This window comes from Ambystoma mexicanum, chromosome 1q, assembly GCF_040938575.1.
Source record: "Ambystoma mexicanum isolate Mex_15411 chromosome 1q, UKY_AmexF1_1, whole genome shotgun sequence".
In the NCBI taxonomy this organism is placed as follows: domain Eukaryota; kingdom Metazoa; phylum Chordata; class Amphibia; order Caudata; family Ambystomatidae; genus Ambystoma; species Ambystoma mexicanum.
In genome coordinates this window covers 282,561,584-282,586,930 of record NC_090922.1, presented here as the reverse complement: position 1 = coordinate 282,586,930, position 25,347 = coordinate 282,561,584, and positions in this window count along the sequence as shown.

The window sequence follows — 25,347 nt, the reverse complement described above, 5'->3', positions numbered from 1 at the left end:
ATGGTAAATTAGTCCCACAGGTAAAGTAGTTCCTTTCAGGCCTCAAGGAGGCCGGGATCCTGCAGCATGGTCTGCATCAGGTAAGTACACCCAAGCACATCCATAATGAGCCTGGCGCCTATGGCGCCAGGACTGATGTCTTTTATGAGCCTGGCGCCATAGGCGCCAGGACACTGACCAAAGGGCCCCTATATGGGGTTGCTGGGTCCTTCCTTGGGGACTGGATGTCCACTTTCAGGGATGCAGGACTTGAACCGGCTCCCCGGGAGCGGGCATCATGACAGCTGTCCTGGGTGTTAGTCTTAGCAGTGCACGGTAGTGGCGCGAGTTATGGTTGCTTAGCTTACCATAACTGGCGAATTTCAAGGGTTTTTCGGTTTTACTTGGAACCATACCGTCCCTTTAACAAAGTTTTTTTCACTGATATATATATATATATATATATATATATATATATATATATATATATATATATATATATATATATATATGTGTGTGTGTGTCAAGGAATAAACCTTAGTTGCAGGGAAGTTAAAGTGAGCAATACCTTGTAACAAAACCCTTGAAATTGAAGGAACAGACTTTAGTTGCAGGGACGTTAAGGTGAGAACGTAATGCAACAAAAGCCATGAAATCCAGCTAAAGACACTTTAAATTTGCACCCCCTGTTGTGTAGCCTATAACCACAATGATGACATCAGAGATCACATCACTGATGACATCACTAATTACATGTTGTATGAGAACACTGATGACATTACAAATCACATCACTGGTGACAACACTAATTGCATTGAATATCACTGATTAGATCAAAAATGGAATTAGACAGAGCATCATTTATAAGTTAACTCATGAAAACTATTCTTACCTTAATAACACTTTAGGTGGTGAACTTGACCGTACCAAAAGGCTGGGTTCACTGGACAGTACGAAAGACCATAGCTAGTAGTCGGTTAGTGTTCAAAAAGACCAATGTGCATGGTTAAAAGTCATGTCTAGTAGCCTGTCACTCTTTTAAAATATACAGTTGTCAACATTCAAAGCTGTAGTCTGTGGCCATGGCTAACGGCCATAACTAGTGCCCATTAAAATGTTAAGATATACCATCCCATAGCTCAAAACCATGGCCACTGAGTAGTATTGTGTTGAAGGCCATGGCTACTGGCTGGTTTGTGTATACAATATACAATGGGCATGGCTGGAGGCCATAGCTAGCAGCTGGTTAGTATTCTATAGTACACAATGTGCACAGCCAAAGTCCATCGCTTATTGCATTTTATTATTGTAAAATATACAGTGGATATGGCCAAAAGATGTACAAACTTCTCAAGGTCAAATTCCAGGGCTAGTGGCCCATTTATATGTAAGAATATATAGTGTTCACAGCCAAAGATAGTGGCCACTGGCCTGTATAGTGCTAATGTCCACGGCTAGTGCCTGACCAGTGTATATAATATACAGTGGACACAGTTGAAAGCTGTACCACTGATAAAGGCCAAAATGTACGATTTGTAGACTGTTAGTGTTTTAAAATATTCAGTGCACATGCGTGAAGGATGTCGCTACTGCCCATAACTGAAGGCAATGACTAGTACCCATTCAATTGTTAAAATAAATATTACCATGGACATTGACCATGGCTGAAGGCCATGCTTAAGCCCAGTTATTGTTGTAATGTAATTAGTGATGTCACCAGTGATGGCATCAGTGATGTGATTTGTAATGTCATCACTGTTCTCATACAACATGTAATTAGTGATGCCATCAGTGATGAGATCTGTGATGTCATCATTGTGCTCATAGGCTGCACAACAGGGGGTGCCAAGTTAAGGTGGCTCTAGCTGAATTTCAGGAGTTTTGTTGCATTACATTTTCACCTTAATGTCCCTGCAACAAGTTTTTCCTTGAATATCAAGGGTTTTGTTATTGCATACATAATTCACATTAATAAAAGCAACTAAAGAACTGCATACTCCCCAAATAAACCTGTTAAAAAAAGAGTGTGCATATGTGCTTAACTTGTTAAAGTATTTACATGTATATGTAGTGTTCATGAATTGTTATTCAAATATTACATTAACTGCAATATATTTAAAAATAAATATTTACTAGACTACTGCTAATATACATGTGGATATATTGATATATTTTTTAAAAACATTTTTTTATAGCCACGTCTACTAAGGAAACATGTGCGGCTATGTCTCACAACTGGACGGGCAGAGGTAACCTACGTGTCCGAAATGGGCCAATAGAACGGCTGAATCCTTTGATGCGTCTACGCATCTTTGCGCTTAATAGTGCAGTGAATGGTTTCATGTGCTTCAGTTGCGCGCCCACGCGTTATACGTGACAACAAACAAACCAATCACACTTTGCAAAATATGGATGCGATTACGCCCATGCTGTTTAACGTAACCCACGCGCACAATCAAGCCAATGACATATACAACTTCTGTGACACGGCTACCCTCTTCTCGAAAAAACATCAGCCAATCATAATACATGCTAATGCTCTGCGCCTACACATGACTTGTACGCGAGTTAACCATTCATCCAATCAAATGTTGTGCTGCATTGACGTGGCTATGCCCACAACGTTCAATGACATCCGCACGTGCAAGAATATCCAATAAGGTGGCACAGTTGTTTGTAGCCGTGAATAATCACCACACCCACTAAAACACATCTTTACATTAATCACTGCTTTCTGTACTTGCTAGGGAAAGGGCTTCTGAGTAACTGCAAGCACTCTTGGCACTTTACCCCTTAATCTCTTCATCCGTTTTACCCAGTATCCCAAAATCAAATGTTCCTTTCACTTGTGATTTGTTTAGTTTGTCTATTTTTTGTTTTACTCTGTTTTTTTTTAAACATTTTAATTTTTTGCAGCATAGTGTTTTTCGTTTTGTCATTTTTATTCTATTATATTTTGCTCCCCGGTTGGACATTGCAACATGTCCGACCATGACAGTAGGAGCAGTGAGGATGACATCATCTTTTGGGTCGACAATCCTTCACCACCAAGGAAGAAGCAGAGAGACATGAAGAAAACTGCAGACAGTTGGCACTACTTTAAAGTGAAAGAACACCACTCGAGGAAAGAGGTGGAGGAGGTACCTGCAGCAATAAGACTCTACGCTGTGGACCTTCCAATGTTCTGTCTCAAAGTCTAGGAACATCAATAATGATTAACCATCTGGTGAGAGTCCACTGGGACAATATTGATGACGAATATCGTAAAGCCCATGAACATCGCAAAAGAAAAATACATGGTCCCATTCCATTGTTTGTTTGTTTGTTTTTATTATTTATAATGCGCGAGCGTACCCGAGGGTATCAGGGCGCAGCCTTTACAAGAATTTTCTAAACTTAGTTACAATACAAGAATATACATAATACAAGAATGAAGTACAACAATGTTATATACAAATCAGTAGTAGGCCAGCAGGCAGTTATATACAGGTAAGCAGGAGGCACACAGGCAGGTAAGCAGGAAGGCATACGTGGTTACAGTTTGTGCGGGTGGCGCTGGGCACTTCAAAGTATTAGTGGGTCTCGAGTTTCAACCATGAGATTACAATGAGCGGAAATTCTGGTAAGGCATGTCAATTCTAAGGTTAGGAGGCAAGGAATTCCACAACAAAGCGGCTTTTACTGGGAAGCTGTTGCCCCCTATCGTGGCCCGCTTGTAGTAAGGAACAGATAGACAGTTTTTGTATGCGGTTCTGGTGGGTGTTAATGAGGACTGTCGGTGGAATCTGTTGATCAGGTAAGTTGGGGCAGCATTGTTGAAAGACTTGTGAGTGAGTGATGATGTTTTTAATAAAATTGTATCTTTAGTGGCTAGCCAATTGTTCTGTTGGCTGAGATTTGTAATGTGATCCCTTCTGGAAATGCCCAGAGCTGCTCTTAGAGCATTGTTCTGAAGGGTTTGCAATTTACTGGTGGTAGCCTTAGTAGATTCCAGATATAGGGCATTGCAGTAGTCAAGGCGAGACAAAATAAGAGCTCTGGCGAGTGTCAGGCAACTAGAATCCGACAGGAAGGGTTTAGCTGCGCGGATTAATTTGCATGTATAGGCCGTGGAGGATGCCAGGGAGCTCACTTGTCTTTTGAAGGAGAAATTGGAATCTAGATAGAATCCCAGAGTTTTGACCTCCTGTCCAACTTTAATGTTGTTTCCGTCAATCATGAAGGCCGAGTTTCCTTATATTGAATGTGGTACCTAGGATGATGAGTTCTGTTTTATCATCATTCAGGCATAGTCCGTGAGTGGCCATCCATGCCTGGATGATGATGTACACCCTCTTTAACAAGGCCAAAACCTTTCCATAATCTCCAGAAAGCGGAAGGAGGATCTGAGTATCATCTGTGTAATTAGTGTAGGTGATACCGAGATGATCCAAATCATCGAAAAGGGGCTTGGTAAATATGTTGTATAGTGTGGGGGAGACACAGGAGCCCTGAGGAACACCGGAGGTGATGGGTATGGGGTCTGCTGCAGCCGTGGGAGAGAAGACCCTCATGGTCCTACCGTTGAGGAAGGATGTGATCCATGTGATGGCCTCCGTTGAGAAATGAGCTGCAGTGTGGAGGTGTGAGCATAGGACAGAGTGATCAACCAGGTCGAATGCTGCAGATAAGTCAAGGAGTAGGAGTAAGGCAGCTTGCCCATTGTCTCTGATCTAATCGATCTGGGCTTTCAGGTCAATGAGAGCGGTTTCAGTCCCATGTTGGGGCCGGAACCCAGACTGTCTAGATCCCAGGAGGTTATGTTCTTCTAGGTGCTTCTGTATTTGTACATAAGCAACCTTATCCAGAATTTTTAGGAGAAAGGGAACGGTCGTTATGGGTCGGTAGTTTGTGGGTATGGTAGGGTCGAGAGTGGGTTTTTTCAATAATGGGAGTACCCAGGATTGTTTTAAGTTAGTAGGGATGGATCCAGTGGCAAAGGAGACATTGATCAATTTTGTGATGAAAGGGGAGAGGTCTCGGGCAGCATCTTTGATGAGCTGAGCAGGGCACAGGTCTCCCTGGCAATTGGACGGTTTCAGAGATAGGATGATTTTTTCCACTTCCAAAATATTGACTTTGGCGAACTGGAAACGGCCTAGGTCGGTGTGCATGGATTTGTCGAGAATTTTTGAGTTGGGAATGTTATTCAGGGAAGCTCTTTTGCTGTAGATTTTACTTTGGAGAGTCACAATCTTATTTGCTAGGGCATTTTGAATGTCTGCACACCAGCTTTTGTCTTTGGTGCAATTGTCAGGGGGTGCTATGGGGGTTTCTATTTCTTTGAGGATTGAAAATAGTTCTTTCATGTTGGATTTGGCTTGGGATATACAGGAGTCAAATGAAGTACGTTTGGCCAGGTATATTTCTTTTTTATAGAGTGCAGCTAGTTTGGAGAGTTCGAGTTTGTTTGAGTCTGAAGGGGATTTTTTTCCAAATGGCCTTGCAAATTCTTTTTTGCTGCCTTAGGTTTTTGAGGAATGGTGTATACCATTTATTGAGGTGTGTTTTTGGTTTGCTGGATCTGAGTTTGAGTGGGGCGATGCGGTCCAACGCGGTGGCCATAATCTTGTTATATTCTTCGACCAGGGACTCAGGGTTCAGGTCGTCTGGCAATGTGTTGAGAGTGGGGAGTAGATTAGGGATAAGCCTTTCTGCTGTCATGTTTTTCTTGTTTCTGGTAAGGGTAGGTGGGGCCTTGATAGTAGGTGGGGGTGGTGGTCTATCAGTGGAGAGCATGAATGATATCAAATGGTGGTCAGTCCAGGCTAAACGTGAGATGTTTGTAATATTCGCTAGGCAATTGTGGTCAGCCACCCAGTCAAGAGTTCTGCCTTTTGAGTGTGTTGGTAAAGTGCATCTTTGTGCAAAGCCTAATTCAGATAGAGTGTTGGCTATAATGCTGGCAGGGTGGTCTTCCGGGTCATTGTAACCCAAATTGAGGTCACCTAGGGTGAGTGCGTGACTGGAGCTTTTAAGGTTGCTGGATAGGATAGAGTTGAGGTCTTCATCGAAGGTACCAATGGGGCCTGGTGGGCGGTAGATCAAATAGATGTTGAGGGTTTGGGTGTTAGTGAGAGGTATTTTCACTGCTAATGTTTCACAAGAGGGGGCATCTATGGAAGTGGCTAGTCTCATGGTAAGACTGCACTTATGGATAATGGCGACACCACCTCCTCTCGAGTTGGGTCGGTCTTTTCTCAAAATAGTGTCATTGTCTGGGATTGCCAGCATCAGCATAGGGCCTGCTGCTGGGTGTAACCAGTTTTCGGTGATGGCGAGGAAGTCAAGGTCTTCTAACAGTATTAAGTCTTTGATTTCTATGGCATGGGCTACCAACGATCTGGCGTTGATCAGAGCTCCCTTAATCTTAGGACTAACTATGTTTTTGGGAGTGGAGTCTATCCTTTCTGAGGTAGTAGTATGGCACTTGTCCTGTTAGAGTTCAGGAGTACCCAAGTTGAAGGAGTTATGAGAAGGTGACGAGTAGGAAGGTTTTTGTAATGGGTTACTGAGTTGTGTGCCGGGATTAGGTCGGAGTGGTTGCGTTCTACGGTTTTGTCTGTTAGGTAATGAGTGGGCCAGAGGCTCGTGGATTTTGGCTAGCCTGGCTCTAAGTCCAAGATTCCTTTCTATAGTGGCGCGAGGGTGACTGGAGGGTGGTAGTACCTGAATGTCATTTAAATCTAAATAAGATACATGGTTATTAAATCTAGGTAAAGCTGGCATGTTAGGCAGTTGTGGGGCCATCCTAGTGGGTAGTGCAATATTGAGGCTGATCAGGATATAGCAGATAACAAGGGGGGTCCTGGGAGACTCTCTGCCAGACATGAGTCCTGGTTACAAGAGCCTTACCCAGAGTCTTTAGCTCACTATCTTACACAGAGAAGAAATATCCCAAACCTATCAGTCTTTTTCCTGCCCTGGGGCAGTCCAGCACCGAAATGCTAGGCAATTCTCCTCTGAACAAGAGTACCAACAGCAACCCCAGACACGTGTTTTGGTCTGGCTGAACCTCATCAGTAGGGTGTAGCTGTGCCTCTCTAAGAATAGTGAGCAAGGGGTCCACGTCTGGATTCCCCTAGTAACTTAGGGTGTGACCCAAAGTTACTTTAAATATGCAGATAACAAGGGGGGTCCTGGGAGACTCTCTGCCAGACATGAGTCCTGGTTACAAGAGCCTTACCTAGAGTCTTTAGCTCACTATCTTTCACAGAGAAGAAATATCCCAAACATATCAGTCTTTGTCCTGCCCTGGGGCAGTCCAGCACCTAAATGCCAGGCAATTCTCCTCTGAACAAGAGTACCAACAGCAACCCCAGACACGTGTTTCGGTCTGGTTGAACCTCATCATTGGGTGTAGCTGTGCCTCTCTAAGAATAGTGAGCAAGGGGTCCACGTCTGGATTCCCCTAGTAATTTAGGGTGTGACCCAAAGTTACTTTAAATATGCAGATAACAAGGGGGGTCCTGGGAGACTCGCTGCCAGACATGAGTCCTGGTTACAAGAGCCTTACCCAGAGTCTTTAGCTCGCTATCTTTCACAGAGAAGAAATATCCCAAACATATCAGTCTTTGTCCTGCCCTGGGGCAGTCCAGTACCGAAATGCTAGGCAATTCTCCTCTGAACAAGAGTACCAACAGCAACCCCAGACACGTGTTTCGGTCTGGTTGAACCTCATCAGTAGGGTGTAGCTGTGCCTCTCTAAGAATAGTGAGAAAGGGGTCCACGTCTGGATTCCCCTAGTAACTTAGGGTGTGACCCAAAGTTACTTTAAATATGCAAATAACAAGGGGGGTCCTGGGAGACTCTCTGCCAGACATGAGTCCTGGTTACAAGAGCCTTACCCAGAGTCTTTAGCTCACTATCTTTCACAGAGAAGAAATATCCCAAACATATCAGTCTTTGTCCTGCCCTGGGGCAGTCCAGCACCTAAATGCCAGGCAATTCTCCTCTGAACAAGAGTACCAACAGCAACCCCAGACACGTGTTTCGGTCTGGTTGAACCTCATCAGTAGGGTGTAGCTGTGCCTCTCTAAGAATAGTGAGCAAGGGGTCCACGTCTGGATTCCCCTAGTAACTTAGGGTGTGACCCAAAGTTACTTTAAATATGCAGATAACAAGGGGGGTCCTGGGAGACTCTCTAGGGGAATCCAGACGTGGACCCCTTGCTCACTATTCTTAGAGAGGCACAGCTCCTTCCTACTGATGAGGTCCAACCAGACCGAAACACGTGTCTGGGGATGCTGTTGGTACTCTTGTTCACAGGAGAATTCAGAGGAGAATTGCCTAGCATTTCGGTGCTGGACTGCCCCAGGGCAGGACAAAGACTGATATGTTTAGGATATTTCTTCTCTGTGAAAGATAGTGAGCTAAAGACTCTGGGTAAGTCCCTCGTAACCAGGACTAATGTCTGGCAGAGGGACTCCCATGACCCCCATGTCAATGATCAGGATATAGGCCAGCAGGTGGGTAGTAAGTAGATACATACTAGATAATAGCATCAAGCTATGGTAGTTAATCTGAATTGCAGGAATAAGCAACTACAGTCCGAATGATGCGGTTTAGGTAAAATGCAAAGAAAACATCTAATGATGAGATGAGGCTGTATGGCAGAAATGTGAGATGGATGCCTCGCATCAGGATTAGGCTGTTTGGCTGGAATGCATGGGTAAGTACCTAGATTCACATGTGGCCGAATTGGCAAGAATGCAAGGATAATAACCTAGATTCAGATACTAGGTAAAAGGTAAATGGGCTTAAATCTAGCAGATATTGCGGTAGAGGCTAAGGATTAAGCAATTACGCTGGCTAGGGTAATAACGGGTTGCATACTGTGGCCACATTGTCTATACAACACAAACCTAGTGAGCTAAAATACTTCAGTCTGGTAGATCACGCTAGTTAATGTGAGGAGGACAGAGATACAGCAAGGCTAATGACTAAATGTTCACGTAGGCTAGAGTAATAACAAGGTCACCTACTGTGGCAGCATTATCTGTACATCTATGTGTATCTATCATACATTGTAAGCAAGAATACTTCCGTCTAGTAAATGATCACATTTGATAAAGATGGAAAATTGCAAAGCAACAAGGCTGGTAACTGAGTATTGCACACGTACAAACGTAGTACAAACATAGTGGCAGATAGAGCGTTTTCAAAGCGTATCCTTGGTAGATTGTAGTAGGATGGGAGGCTAGTGGAAGGGTTTACAAGTAGATAGTTAGATATCATACAGCATGTCTCTGCTGGTGAGTAGATTGCTCAAGTTGATAGGGTCGAAGTGCGAGGCGGCAAGACTAGTGGCATAGAGTTAACGCAGGTTATAATAGTCATACAGTAATGAGAGCACTTTATAAAGTGTGTAATGCACGATAGCACAGTGCGCAGGTATGAGACTTAGGAGCGAGGACAGATTGAAGGCAGCTCGTGTGAGCAGGCGTAAGCGCAGGATAGCAAACGACTCTCGCAACTGCGGTGCAATTAATTAGATTTTATAGATTAGAGATAAAGCTGGGCGGGTGCGGTAGCAAGTACTCTAAATATCGTGGGGGAGAGACTCCGGGGCTCATGGTGTTGTACGCTTGTGGCCTAACATGTAACACATTATATGCGGCATAAGCGAGGACAAAATAAATTGCTAGCACATGCGCCAGGCAGAGCTAGTCATAGTATTACAGGAATAAGTAAATGTCTAGATAAGGCAGCAATGTACGATAGTACCGTGAGGAGGATTGTCCGCGCCAGCATAACACGCCGACACGCCGGTGACACTCGGGCTCAGCTCAGTCAGGGGGTAGGCCTTCTCTCAAGCCTTCCCTCGCATTGGTCGGCTCTCGCCTGTCGGTGATAGGTGGGCAGCTATGATGTTGCCAGTAGCCAATCCAAAGGAAGCATTAGGTCGTATGCAGTCATGCATACACTCCAGACAAAGTCAGGCACGGCCAGCACAAAGCACAGCGGCCATCTTGAAAAAACGAACTTCGGTAGTTACAAGCTGCACACGGGCAGTCTGCACGTGGGATTAGCAGGGAAATGAGGTAGGAAGCTTGCAGGAATATTACAGGCAGCGTGCTTCAGGGTACTTTCAAATTTAGAAGGATTTTGGGAGAGGCAAACCGTGATGTTGATAGGGGCTCTAAGGCAGCTAGTAATGTGCCTGGAGCTTACCTCAGCATCCCGGCATCTCGATGGCGACTGCAGCTGCTCCGGCAGCATGCATCAAAGGTGTTGGAGCTCCTGCTCGTGTTGGGCTAAAACTGGGGCTCAGCTCAGTCAGGGGGTAGGCCTTCTCTCAGGCCTTCCCTCGCATTGGTCGGCTCTCGCCTGTCGGTGATAGGTGGGCAGCTACGATGTTGCCAGTAGCCAATCCAAAGGAAGCATTAGGTCCTATGCAGTCAGGCATACACTCCGGACAAAGTCAGGCGCGGCCAGAACAAAGCACAGCGGCCATCTTGGAAAAACGAACTTCGGTAGTTACAAGCTGCACACGGGCAGTCTGCACGTGGGATTAGCAGGGAAATGAGGTAGGAAGCTTGCAGGAATATTGCAGGCAGCGTGCTTCAGGGTACTTTCAAATGTAGAAGGATTTTGGGAGAGGCAAACCGTGATGTTGATAGGGGCTCTAAGGCAGCTGGTAATGTGCCTGGAGCTTACCTCAGCATCCCGGCATCTCGAGGGGGACTGCAGCTTCTCCGGCAACATGCATCAAAGGTGTTGGAGCTCCTGCTCGTGTTGGGCTATTGTATAAACGAAGATAAGCACCACCTGCAGAACCTTCATCCACCAGTACAGCAACAATGCCAAGTGAAAGTGAAGCTTCTACATCGGCAGTGGTATTCACTACACTGACTCCTTTGTTACGGACCCCCGATCTTTGCGGGATGCAAATCATTTGTAAAGGATTCAGCAAATGGGAAGTCAAGGGAGATGCCAGAATAGAGCAATGGCTAAAGTTAATCGTTAAATTTCAGATTACCTGTCATGCTTAGTATTTTTTTTAAGTGGCAATTCCCCCCTTTTTTTATTTTAATTTATTTTTTAAATGTTTCATCCTTATGGATTTTCCTCCCTCATTTCACCCACCTCGTTGCATCCTCCAAAGCAGCCTTTTTAAGGGCCACCTTTTATTTTACAAAAATAGATCAAATTAAACTCAGACTGCAAAAATATATTACAATATCTATTGTATTTTATTTTATGCAGTTTCACTACTCAAAATTGTCAATTGTTGCCTGTAGCTGCAGTTATCAGAGCTCCGATTAAAAGCTCTCCAGTCGTTGCTCAACTTAGCTACACAAAAATAAATCCTGCTATTCATTGGTTAATACTGTAACTGTGGCTAGAAATAATATTATTTAAAAAAATAAACAATTCTTTGTATGTTCATATATACATTACACATATATATTCATCCAACATCTTACCAAATACCCTTCTATGTCCTTTCACTTTCTTCCATATATGAACTCTGAAAAAAATGTAGTGATACTATGATGTTCATCACAACAAAATACATACTTATTTTTTTCTCATAATGATAATTAAAAAATACTGATTGTATTCCAAGGATACAACCCTTACAAAGATGTGTTGATTAATCATGCTATAGAGAAAAACACTTCTTAATGGAGAAAAAACATATGAACTATTTTTTTTTTTAAATACTAAACATTTAAGTCATTACAAACTACTTTTTTGTGCCTATAACATCCATAGTTTGTACACCAATAAATGCATTTCACTACAATGCACAGATGTTACAATACTATACAAAGATTACTTCATGCGACATTATGACTGATTTACAGATTACTTTTTGCAACCTTCACCAGGAAATCAAGACATATAACATAGCTATGTCTTCAGTTTTACAAAGAAATAAATGAAGACATGCCAAGACTGTAACATTATTTTGCGTATTGATTTTTTTAAACTATAGTCAGAGCTATATTATAAATAATATGTAGACAAAAAACCTTGTGAATAAACATATTAACACTTATGAAAAATGACACTAATAACATAACAGATTTCATTTCCATACTTCTTAATAAAATCTGCGTGCGTCCTTTGTTTGGCCACCTACACACATGAAAAATTCATAATGATATTTCATATCATACACATCATATTTTAAAAATTAAAATGACACATTAATATTTAAACTTATGTTAGCACTGATACTGCTACACAGTGTGGAATACCTTTTTATTTTATATCAAATGTATTCTAAATTGTAAAAATTATATTTTTATATTAAGTAAATTATATTATATTTCATAACCTCTTTCATAATTTGGTGTGTGTGATGGCCACATGCACATCTTAGAAGCTAATCACAATGATCTTAAACCTACCATACACAATGAAAGCATATGCATAGTTTAATCACTGAATAGATTGCCTGACTTTTCTAAAAACTACACACTGCACATAAAACATATTTATACAATTAACAAAGTATCTACAATCAATTGTTTACTTGTTTCATATGTAAACATTCAGCATCTTCTACACTCACTCACACTCAAAATAATGTACATGGAACCATTTATATAACCTCACACTTGTACATATTAAAATACACAGGGTTTTACACAATACAACAGACATAGAAGATTGCAGAATGCTATTTTCTCTTATAAATGATATAATGTTCACAATACTACCTCTACATGTATTTAGTACTGTTTTTTAAAAAAACATCCTAGTAACAAACCATGTCCTACTTTACATGAAACACCTATTAGCCTATTTATCTATTTCAAATGTTTATTTTGCATGTTTATATTCACAAAGAATATTACACATATATTTTAAAGCTTTTCTTCTCACAACATTAAGTAATCATTCTTTAAACCCTTTAGCAATCTAGCTTGGTATGTGACTATAGAGTCCTTACAACCAAGCCAATCTACTTCTATACGCACCCATGTCATGAAATGTCCAGATTCAATGGATGCCCCCTCATGAAAAATAATTGTGCAGGTTTTAAAACTTTTCTTACTAACAGAAACTTGACTATTTACAAAATTCATTAATGATGCATTCATTATCCAACCATCTACATTGTATCTTTGAAACATAATCAATAAGTATGTATTCAAATTTAGATTTTTGCAGTGCTGATTGTAAATTACAACCACAGTCACTGTATTACGTGTCATGGAATGCTTTAGTTACAAGATCAGAACATTGTACACCTTTCTGATAAAGCACATGCAGATAGACACATATTTCACATCAATCTGGAGTAGAATACCCTTTCTTACATTTTGGACACACATGATTCCACTTGTAACTATTTCCTACATACCTATCTACATTAACAGTTTCTTTCACTAATATCTCAAAGACAGTCATGAAACATTATTGGCTATCCTCCTGTGTATTTTGAGAACATTGTTGATTTCCACTTGCAACAGCTAGTACATTTCGAATTGACATTGCTGAATGCATGCTGTGTGGTTTTTTATCTACATATTCTTGAAGAAATGAAAGTTCCACACATAGCTGCTTCTCTGCTGTGGAATCTATTTCTTGCAACAATTGTGTCATTTGAAGCAGCATAGATAAAGCTGCATTAGAATACCATTCAACTCCTGTTTCATTACTAAATCTGCAATGAGAGTATGTCATAGTTGAAAAACTCTGCAACTCCAGCAGATTCTGTTGTTTTTATGCTTAAGAGGAATGATTTTATTAGAAGGAAGTTTCACTGAAACTTTACGTTTCCTGGCTAATGGTTTAGCAGGTACAGGTATACTGTTCATTTGAGTAGCATACAGTACACATAACCTATTATGTTCTTCAATGCAGGATATGTCAGCTGTTACTTTTCTTTCATCAAAGTTTATTAAATCTATATTTTTCACACACAAAAACGCTACATTTGACATTTCTTCTCTAAACAATGTATGACTAATGTCAATACGTGCTGCTTCTAAAGTCAACCTTTGTGTATTTATTGCATAAGCATAACAGAATGTAGTCTGTGCTCTTTTCACAAAGGTGTCCTTAAAAAGCATGAAACGTGCAGAGGTCTGAGTAATCAAATGGGTTTATTCCAAATGATCAAACGTCACTTCAACATGTTCAATGTTTGTACTGTGAAGAAAACTATGAAATGAAATCACTCTTCCCATTGCTCTATTAACTAGACCAATTCCTACATTCAAGTTCCTTTTTAACAATACTTGTACATTGATGCACAGTTTTAAAACTCCTTCCAGACCTGCTCTTTTACAAATTGAATTCTCTAGTTGACCTAATCAAGCTTTTGCTTTCTTATCCAACTTTAAAGAGCTAACATGACCATCTAAAACATCACATGATTTTATTGCCACAATATTTTGCTTCTCTGACAGTAGCATTGTAGAGATAAACGTGTTACACTCTGCAAGTGTGCACATGAAAGCAACACAATCATTATTTATTTCCTTAGGAGTCAACATGACATGACATCAGAAGGACTGCAATCTGCATGAAACATTTTAGAAATCAGTCTTCCCTTTAAGACTGCTTTCACATTTTCCTCAAGAACACCTGTACAAATCTCATTAAGCGTTTCTGCATACTCCAAGTCTGCAGATTACCTCATATTAATGGTACGTCCTGGAATTCAAAACAATTCAAAAGGTTAAAATGATACATTATTCCTACATGTTTTTGACTATCTTTAGATTGCAGCATTTTCAAAACTGGTTGACCTTTCACATGATTTAATTGTATCAAACCAGTACAATCAAACAAACAAAATGTAATCAGTTTTCAAAAACTCTTACATTTGCTAATGAATGAAAGCTAGCATCAAGTTAGACACCATACTTACTTATTTCACCTACAATCAAGGTATTCAATTTTCTAAGAACTTTTCCTACTTCTTGTGCTGCACTTGATACAAGTGTTTGATACTCTAGTTTGTTGTCATGTTCCACTGCTAATATCAACAGGCTAAGTAAAGTAACACCTCCTACATATAATGCTTCTAAACCTTTTGGAGCAGTTACAATACATGACAGAGATGAATCCATAGCATTTACTATCATACCTCTTATTGCATTAATTAAAAGGATGTACCTATTCCTGCTTGACCACTAACATACAACAATACAGGTTTGTATTGCAGACAAGAACATCCACACTTGTCATGCTGAAAACAATGTGAGAACCTATCTTTCATTTTATAATACATTTATTTTTGCTTTACATTAAGTTTAGTAACTATTTCACCAAAATGTACAACTGCAACTTTACTGTGTTCCATTACACTTTCTACTTCTTCAATGGCAAGCTCAACATCAGTTTGACTAATTGGCTCAGAGAGCACATTTTGAATTCCTGCTGCAGAATCTCGACTTCCCTCAGGATTCTCTTTTGCTGATTCAGCTGCCAAAAGTTAAATTCTTAATCCAGTAACTCCAAGTACTGGTCACATTTTGTGTATGTAATTAAGCTTTTTTTTTGCAAAAATTATTCTTCACAATTTTCAAAACTTCCAAGTAAATCACTCTTTGCACTACATGGGAAGAACAACAGCAAAACAGCAACAGATCAATATCAGCACATCCGCCACACTCCTGCCCTCTCCAAAGTTAAAATTCTGGAATCAAACCAGAGACTTGAAACACCTGCAGCACTCCATTTCAACAATCATCAGAAATGCTACCCAGAGGTTCAAAAAGAAGGCTTTTCTAAAACTGTCAAACATGTGATGCAAATCCACTGGGATGATGAGAATGATACAGCTACAACAAAATAAAAAAATAAAAAATAACTAACAGAAATTTCAAAACACAGAGTACTGCTTAGCTGAAACTGCATTAAAATTACAACAAATACAATCAAATAAACATCAACCTCACTAACCTCATTATCATGAAAACAAAATTATTACATATAAATGCCACTGATTGAAAAATCTAATGTAGGTCCATGTTAGTGAAAGTTATAAAATACATAAAACAATACTTGCCACACAATCAGGGCAGATGGAACAGATGATAATAAACACCATCTGCTAACAGTAACTACAAATATTAACACACACAACACTGCAAATAAACCTTAAAACATGCAAACATTTAATAACACTTAGTTCCACATCACCCACACTCCTGCCATGTACACAGGCAGGGTTACATGAAATAACAATGCAATGGACCTCAGTAAATGAGATTGGTGACACTCTTTTACATAAACAAATTCTACGTGACTGGTACCACAAAATATGTATGTTTTATTTTACACACATTCAACACAACTTAACAGTGTTTGTTCATAAAACACACCTACTCATTCACAATCATTTTACATCCACTAATTCATTCCACCATTCATACAAACTTACAAACATACCCATTCAATACACACATATACACTATATGGGTAACTTGAGAACCCTAAAACAATCACTCACTACATAAATTCCTTACACCTATATCCACTCTAAGTGTGTCTTCAAATCAAATAGCAGTCTGCTTATTTAATGACAACTACATATGTTTTGGTTGTCTCATGGCTGGTAGTTTAGCCTAGTTGTAAGTGACCTTCCTCAGGTTGCTGGCTTTTTGTGAGAAAATAAATATTAACATGGACCTAGGTTTGAGTGTTTTTACAACTAAACGGTTTGTATTGCAGGTCATGCAATGGTTCTAAAATTGTTAAGTCTGAGAAGTACAGGACAACCAAAACTCATCCCAATTCATTGTGGCGCCAATGATTTAGGATATGCACAGGGTGTGTCCCTTACTTTAACAATGAAACATGACATGGCAAAACTAATGGAACTATTTCCTCACACCATCTTTATCTTTTCCAATTTAAATCAGAGGCAAAAATGGAGATGGACCACCACATTTAATGGTAAAATTGAGAAATCCAGAAGAGATGTTAACAAATCAGTTTCAGCACTCAGTGTACCCCAAAGCTGTCCTTGTAATGACTACTTATGACATCTAAGTACACAAATACAATAAAATATGCAAATAATATTTTTTCTCATACCCGCAGCTACAGTTCATTGATTTTCATCATAGACTTTTATCATAGCAATGATTACAAAACTTTGCTTGAGAAGAGAGGGAATAACTATGATTCAAAACTACAACAAAACTTAAATCATCAATACATCACAACTCAGTTCAAGCAGTAATGCATGATACCAGAAGTTAAAAAAGGTAGAGAAAACTAAAAATAATACATGACAATAAACTAGGCACAAACAAAACTAATACGCACACAATTTGATAGCATGAGAAACAATACACAGAGTAAACTACAGTATATTGGGTGTCTAAAACTACAGTAGAAAACATCCTTTTAATATATACATTTTTTTAAATGCTCTGTTTTCTCCACAGTCTCACATGTACAAAAATCTAAACACACACAACCTAAATAGTTAAGACTCTAAAATACCTTCTGAGTCACTGACCATGGCCTTTTGACCATGGCCAGTGCCTTTTCAGACGCAACTTCATTATACCTATAAAAATACCTTTAAAAAATAAATAAAACACAGATGCCCCAAAACTTATAGCTGCAAATACAGAACTACTCTAACCCGCGGGTATCGGTATAACTTTGTAACCTCACATAAAGCAGCAAATATTGGCAAAACGGGTGAAAAAATATGCTTCCCTGCCCCCCCAAGCCATCACCATGTCCCCCCTCATCTATGCCAGCTCCTCGCTATCCCCAGATGACCTCCTCATGCGCTATCATAGTTCTGGAACTGCATGCCCTACTCTATTTCCATCCTTGGCTCACAGGCCAGGAGACCTCAATTCAGCCCATTTTGCATCATTTAATTGTCTTAAATGAATACAACTTGTCACAACTTGTCACTCATGATGTTCTTTCTTTGCACCTTAACAAGGGATGATTCAGCATGGCACGTTCACTGCCTTCAAGAATAGATAACCAGTCTTGGCTGCTTCAGAATTATTTGCTGCAATACTGCCCTTGGCTCTTCTCTCTATGGGTTTGAACTTACAAAAGTTGTGACACCGATGTCCAGCTTCTATATATTGCCGGCTTCTCCTGCAGTCTATTTCACTATGTATGGCCAGCTTAGTCTATTTGCGCTACTGCATCTGTACAGTTATTGAACAATTAGCATTTTCTGCAGTGCTCTTCATGTGTGCAATCTTTGTTTCGCATATGAAAGTTTACTCGATTTTATACTTTGTCACCAGATTCTATAAGGTCCATACACTCTCTTCTTCAGCCAGTCTTCTTCGTCCTTCACGCTCGTTTCTTGTGACATCACCGGCTCCTTTTCTTATTCTTTTCATATTCCTTCAGGGTCTTCCTACATGAGATTGTCATCTCTTCGGGAATACATATGATAGGGTTTTCTTAGTGGAAACCTTCTCTCGAAGATTTGCAGCAGAATGGTGACAACCGCTGGTGTCAAGCATAGTACAATTTCTGGCCTACAGCATACAGGTGGGAGGGGGCGGGACTTCCTGCAGGAGCATTTGGTTGCTCCGCTACACTCCCCTCTCTGGTTGAGTCATTGACCACAACTACACCAGTCTCCACATTCTAGTATCTCCTTTTGAAGAAGTGTTTCTTTGAGGTCCAGATCTTCATCACTCCCTTCAGTGATCCTTCTGATTGTATATGTTCATCCACACTCCACATCATGTAGCTGCACTGTCCATACGGATTACAATAGACCCATCGTCCTACATACTTCTTCTATAATAGCTTCTATATAATTTCTTGCATCTTCATCTACCAACTCCTTGGGTCACAACACTGATTCGGCATCAATCATGATCTTCATTCCTACTGCCTTCTTTGCTGTCTTCTTGCAAGGTGTAATTATCCTAATCACACATAATCCAAACATCACCATCACTAATACTGCTTCAAGAAACTTGAATATGTTTGCCATCCATTGTGGAACCCATGATAAGATAGAAGCAAACTAACTGTCAACTGCAAATTCCTCTGTCTCATCTTCCATCTTATTGTGTAAGTTTGTCAGCAGCGTTATGGCCTCACTCAAGGTCCCATTCTCGTCATTGTGAGAAGGTATAAATGTGCAACACAATGGCCCAATTTTGGTGCAAACTGCTGCTTCCATCACAGTGATCATGTCAAGGACATATCTGTTCTACAGGGTCATCAGTCGTATGGCCCTCAATTCTTCTTTGATGGCATTGAATCTCTTTATGGTGGTGTTAATTGTCTGCAAACGTTTCCATCTTGTGATCTGCAACCATTTAGCATTGGCTATTGTCTGAATCCCAGGCATGAAGATAGTTGTGAAAATTGAGGCAGTATTGCTGAACAGCCTATGCTCATATGGAATTGCCTCATATGCGTATATTGACTTAGCTGAGAAGTAGTTCTCTCTCTTTGTTCCGTTGAGACACTCGAGCAATCTTCTCCATCTCAAATGGGCATCTACATTTGGAAATTCTCCAATGTTCAGGTCACTCTGAGGAATCACTAATGCTGGAACATGGATGAGTACCAAGGAACATCTCCCTCCCCAATCCTTGGGCAGCTTCATGGAGTCCCTGGGCCTCCAATATTGATCCATTCGAACAGCTGCTACTGCTCCCATTCTGGCAACTTCAACTGTAGTTTTGCAGCTTTATTATTTCCCACATGATTCTTTCCTTGTCTCCGGAAGAACAATGTCGCATTTGTCAATGGGGTCACAACCATACGACCTGATTCATCTTCTACCCATGTCAACAAGTTGGCTTGTTTGGCCCACAACTTTAGAAATCCATTGTTCACTCTCTGCACAACTTTCACATATTCTGCCTTCAGTAAGTGGGCTGTGCAGGACATCAGTCCCTCTTCCATACCCTCTTGGATTTCACTGGTCCATAAACTAAGACTTGAGTTTGTTCCCAGCATCCCGATCATCCAGCTACTTCTGTTTTATCAGGGCAGTCCAGTCTCCTCATCTCTGCAATGACTACCTCTTCCTGTCCTGTTCCCAGATACGTAAGCATCTTGCTTTTCCATGCATGCTCTTTTTTCATATCTACAGTCTTGATATGATCGTCCTGGAAGGGAAACAACCATTTTGATCTCCATCGCAGAGTGGCACAACACCCCTGAAATTGTGCTCTGGTCATGCATGCTGCAAGATGATCAAGGCATTTGACATTATGTCTGGAACTTCTCTTGAAATCAAAGTTTGCACTGTATTCATGGCATAGGGTATGAGAGTGCAGGCGTAACAACTCTCCTTAGACATTCTCTCTCCCACACTTTTCTTGTGCTGATACCACATGTTATTACCCAAGTGTGCTGCATTATCTAGATAGGTATTTATCCCTTCATTATCTTCCTCTGCATTTCTCTTATGCCTTACTACTACAAATTCTGAACTTGCATAATAATCAAGAAGTAAGTCAGCAAGAGTTATTTGCTTGGATAGAACCATAGGAGCTTCTACCTCAGTGCAAGAAAGCAAATCAAATACAGTTCCTCTAGTGGGGGAAATCATAGTGGCCTCCACCTCAGTGGGGATATTTGTATAACAGAGACTGGAAAAGTAGAGGGATAGAAAGACAAAGGGCCTCATTACGACCCAGGCGGTAAGTTACCGCCTGGGCCGTGACTTTACCACCATGGCGTAAACTACGTTTACGCCATGGTGGTTGGCGGACTTACCGCCCCATTCCGACCTTGGCGGGGCGGTAAGTCCCCAATCCCCATTTACCCTTCCCCATTCCCATTTTTGCCCCATAGGGTATAATGGGAGTGGGGAAGGCGTTAATTACGCCACCGTAAATTACGGTGGCGTAATTAACTCCATGGTCCCTTAGCGCCATGGATTTTAACACCTGCTAAAAGCAGCTGTTAAAAGCGCCATGGCGCTAAGGGACCTCGTACTCAGGCGGTAAGGGTCGGCGCTGTTAACGCTGCCGTTAACCCCTTACCGTCTGGGTCGTAATGAGGCCCAAAGAGTGTAATCATGCAGGCATATATCATGCACCAACACACTGATATTCACATTTTGTGACATCCTGGTACTTGTTCTTTTTCTAGGCCCTTGCCAGCTTCTGCTTGTCTTGTGTCTACTACAATCATAAGAAAATTGTTTTACTCCTGCAGTTGCAGTATTTGTTCTATTATAGCGATAAGGTGCCTTCTAATCACAGGGCCATTTTTAGGATCCTGTAAAAAAGTGAAAACATCAACGTCTCTTCTGCCAAGAGCAGGATAAGCTTGAGGGATAAATACAAAAACAGCAAACACAAGCCAATGCGCATCCCTATCGGTAAGCACCATAGGGTTAACCAAACAGATACTCAGTGAGAAATTAATCTGGATATTTCTCTTGTTTCCAATCTTTAATTCAAAATCAAGTTCAGGCATATTTGTGATAGGTCAATATTTTCTAAAGCTCATTTTCAAAAGATTCATGTGACTCTCAGCAAAGGGTTGCACTCTTGCTAAAATATGTATAAAGAGTGTTCGTTTGAGTCACAGTCCAAATGCAAAATCTGCATTAACAGCTTGTAGCTTTATCGTCCTTCTTCTTCGTCATCGATCGAGTCTGCACACAATGAAATTCTTCTTCTTGTCTTGCTTATGGATCGGCAACAGTGGGAGGGGCGGTCTCACCTTTGTATGGTTTTATTTCACTTAAATGAAGCCAATCTCACCTGCCTTGGACTTTTACTGCTGAGGGGGTTATATTTTCAACGAAAAAGGGGCGATGGAAATGTGGCTCGTGCCACTTTCGGGTAAAATTCTTTATCAGAATGGAGTTTATGTAAGAGCCATTCCCATTCACCTCCCTGTCACTAGTTTGTGTTGCGTGAGATGATGGTCTGTAACCAGACTGATTCCAAAGGGAATATAAAGCTGAGGGCAGGCAATACAGCCAATCCTTCTTCAAATTCAATTTGATTTTGCCAATCCTTTCCTTATGGGGGCCGTTGAGTCTCTCACAAAATCTTTTTGCTTGAGGGTGATAAGCAGAAAAAAATGTGTGTTTTATACTTAATAGGAGCCCTATCTGTTCAAATACTGAAATAACAAAATGTGGCCCATTGTCGCATCTCAGCACTTCACACACACACCATCTTGGAAAGACTTCACATACTAAAAACTTTGCTGCACAAGTTGCATCAGGGTGTGTACACGGGCTTCATCGATTCACTCAGAGAAGGGACACACTGCCACTATCAGATACCTATACCCATTACATATTTGCAGCATGTCAACATAGTCAATAGGAAAATGCTGAAAAGGGCCATTCGGTCAAGGTATTACTCCTCTAATTGTTCTTAGTGTATGCCCAGCAGTAAACATCTGACACGATGCAGTTCACTATAACAAATTTGGAATTAAACAGTCTTCTGCAATCATTGCAGCAAGACTCTCTATACTTACATGTGCAGGGTAAGGCAGATGTTCAAGTGCTACCTTTAATAATGCTACTGGCATCACCAGCTTTCCAGTGCTATCCTGTCGCCATAATGCTTCTGTGAGGGATAAAGAACATCCCCTATGCTTCCATAATTCCTGCTCTTCCTGCCTTGCACTTCCTGAATCACCATTAATTGGGTCATCGGTAATCTATTAAACCCTTCTTGCATCACCATGATCGTGATTACTTTCTCCCTTACACTTACAGTATCAAAACTTGAAATTCCTGGAGAATATTCAACCCTTTTTGGCTTCTAGGCCTGCGGCTTTGTTCCCGCAAGGAATATAATCTGTTCGCTTAGTGTGAGCTGCGCATTTAACGACCGCTATGGCAACTGTTTGTTGTATGCCTTAATAAGCCTGCCCAATAAGGATGCATGCTTCACTGGAGTGCCATTTGTACAGAGGTAGCCTCTCTTTTTCTGACGTGCTAGCCCTATAGGCACGGTTGAGATCACAGAGTTGGAGTCACTGTACACCTTCACTTCCTGCCCTTCGTGCTTCTCAAGCGTGACAATAAGCACCACTAAATCTGCTGCTCATGCGTGGGATGGTAGTCAGGCACTTGTCACAATTTGAAATTCCCCATTCAACCTACTGCCTCACTTCAACTGCATCAATTTTCGAAGAACCATCAATAAAGAGAATATCCCCTCCTTATAAAGCATTTTCTTTCACACAGGGTATATCATCATAAAGCTCAACATAATTAGCACAGTCATGCACTTGATCACCTTCTGCTACTGTCTCAGCTACAAATGTGGCAGGATTCACTATTTTGCATCCAATCATTTTAATTACTGGGTTCAAAATCATTACTTCATAGGCAGAGGCTTCCTGAGATGTCAATGTACCTTTGGGATTTTCTAAAATGCAAATAGAGCATGCTCCACGAAGAGAATCATAGAGCAGATCATAAGAATACTTGTAAACTTCTCAATTGCGAATGCAGCAGGTATCAATGACTGTTCGCAAGGAAGGTATCCTTTCACAAGTGGGTCTAAAATCCCATTGTGATACGCTAAAGGCTTGTATCCCAATGTAGTCCTCTGTGTAAGCACTGCTGTCATGACTGTCCCATTTGTGTGCGAGAATAAATACAACTCTTCGGCATAATTGGGGATTCCCAAAACGGGGGCTGTGCAAAATGCTCCTGAAACCCTTCCTCCATCTCGTCAGTCCATTCTATTTTTACCTTATTCACCTATGCTTTCTTTAAAGCCTGCAAGAGAGATCTTGTATGCATACTGTAGTCAAACAATGAGGCTCTAACATAATTACATAGCACCAAAAACGATTGTATCTGTTCTACTGTGTTTGGTTGTGCAGTTTTCATAAATGCCTCAGCTCTTTCAGGTGTCACCTTTTTTCCCTCAAGTGAAATCATCTGCCCTATCTACAACATCTCTTCTTGACAATACTGCAATTTCTCCCTTATATTCTTTGTCTTCTAAGATAGTCATTAACTGAATCAAGTGTTGTCTGCACTCATCCTCGGTGGTGCTACAAATGAAAATGTCATCTACATATTATATCACTGCACTCTTAAGATCAATATTGCCTAGGTCTATCTGGACGACTCTGTTAAAGATTTATGGAGACTGACAGTACCCTTGGGACAGCCTAGTATGTTTCAGTTGAGTTTGGCGGAACGTAAAGCAAGTCAAGTCTTGTGAGTCTTTGTGCAACGGGATTGAGAAAAACACATTTTTCAAATCGATCCCCGTGAAATATCGAGCTTCCACTGGGATACTACATAGTATTGTCACCGGGTTAGGAACTAGAGGAAACTCTGCCTCTACAATCTGGTTAATTGGTCTCATGTCTTGTATAAATCTCCACGACCCTCCTTTGATATTTTATTAGGATGCACCACGGTATTACACAGTGATTCCAATACCTTGTTTCTTCAGTGCTGAAATGGTCTTAAATAGACCCTCATCAGCCTCTCGAGAAATGGAGTACTGTCTTGCTCGAGGTAAAATCGCCCCTGACTTCAACTTTATTTTAACTTCCCCTATTCCTTTTAACAGTCCTACGTCATAAGAGCCTGTAGTCCATAGGACGCTTGGCACCTTTTCGAAGTCCTCCTAAAATAATTCTTGACGCTGATGCATTATTGCCCTTTGCTGTGGGATTTTCCTCTTCTCTATTGTAATCCAATATGTGATGCTCATGAAGAACACTACTTCATCATCCGTTCAGTCTTTTCTAAACATGTCATCATCAGTAATGTCAGTCAACCTGTCCTCTTCTTCGAGAGCTATTACTATTGTCCATGGTCTACCCTCATCCTCTGTTCCTTCGAGCATCACCATTTCCCTTCATACTATGGCTGCTTCTAGCTCTATAGAGATAGTCTGTGCCCCTTCTTCGTCCATAGGTATCTCTGGTATAAACAAAAACTCATCAAGTATTCTCACAGTTTTCCCACTAAGCCAGGTAGCAATGTCAGTAGAATGCTCACCTCATAAAGGAAAAACTCTGGCCCTACTGGAATGCCTTGCAGAGCCATTTGCCCTTTGAACACTCGTATAAATTCCACCACATTTAAGTAGGGTATTCCTGGACTGGAAAACACTATTCCTTCGTCAGTAAATGAAATTGTCATGTTAAGTTTTGTCATCAAGTCTCTTCCAAAAAATGTTAACTGGTGTCTGTTGTGAATACAACAAAGGAACAGACATGTCAAACTCTCCTATAGAGACCAGTAATTCATCAGTAAAAGAAACTCGACTCATAGCTCCCGAGAACACTTGAGCATGCATGGCAATTCCCAACATTGGATATTTCTCCTCTTGTATACCTGAACAAGTAGCCGGAGTGTCTACTAAAAAAGAAAAAGATTTGCTTCCTATCGTCACATGGACCCTTGGTTCCTCTAAGAATTCAGGTGTCACGGATAGT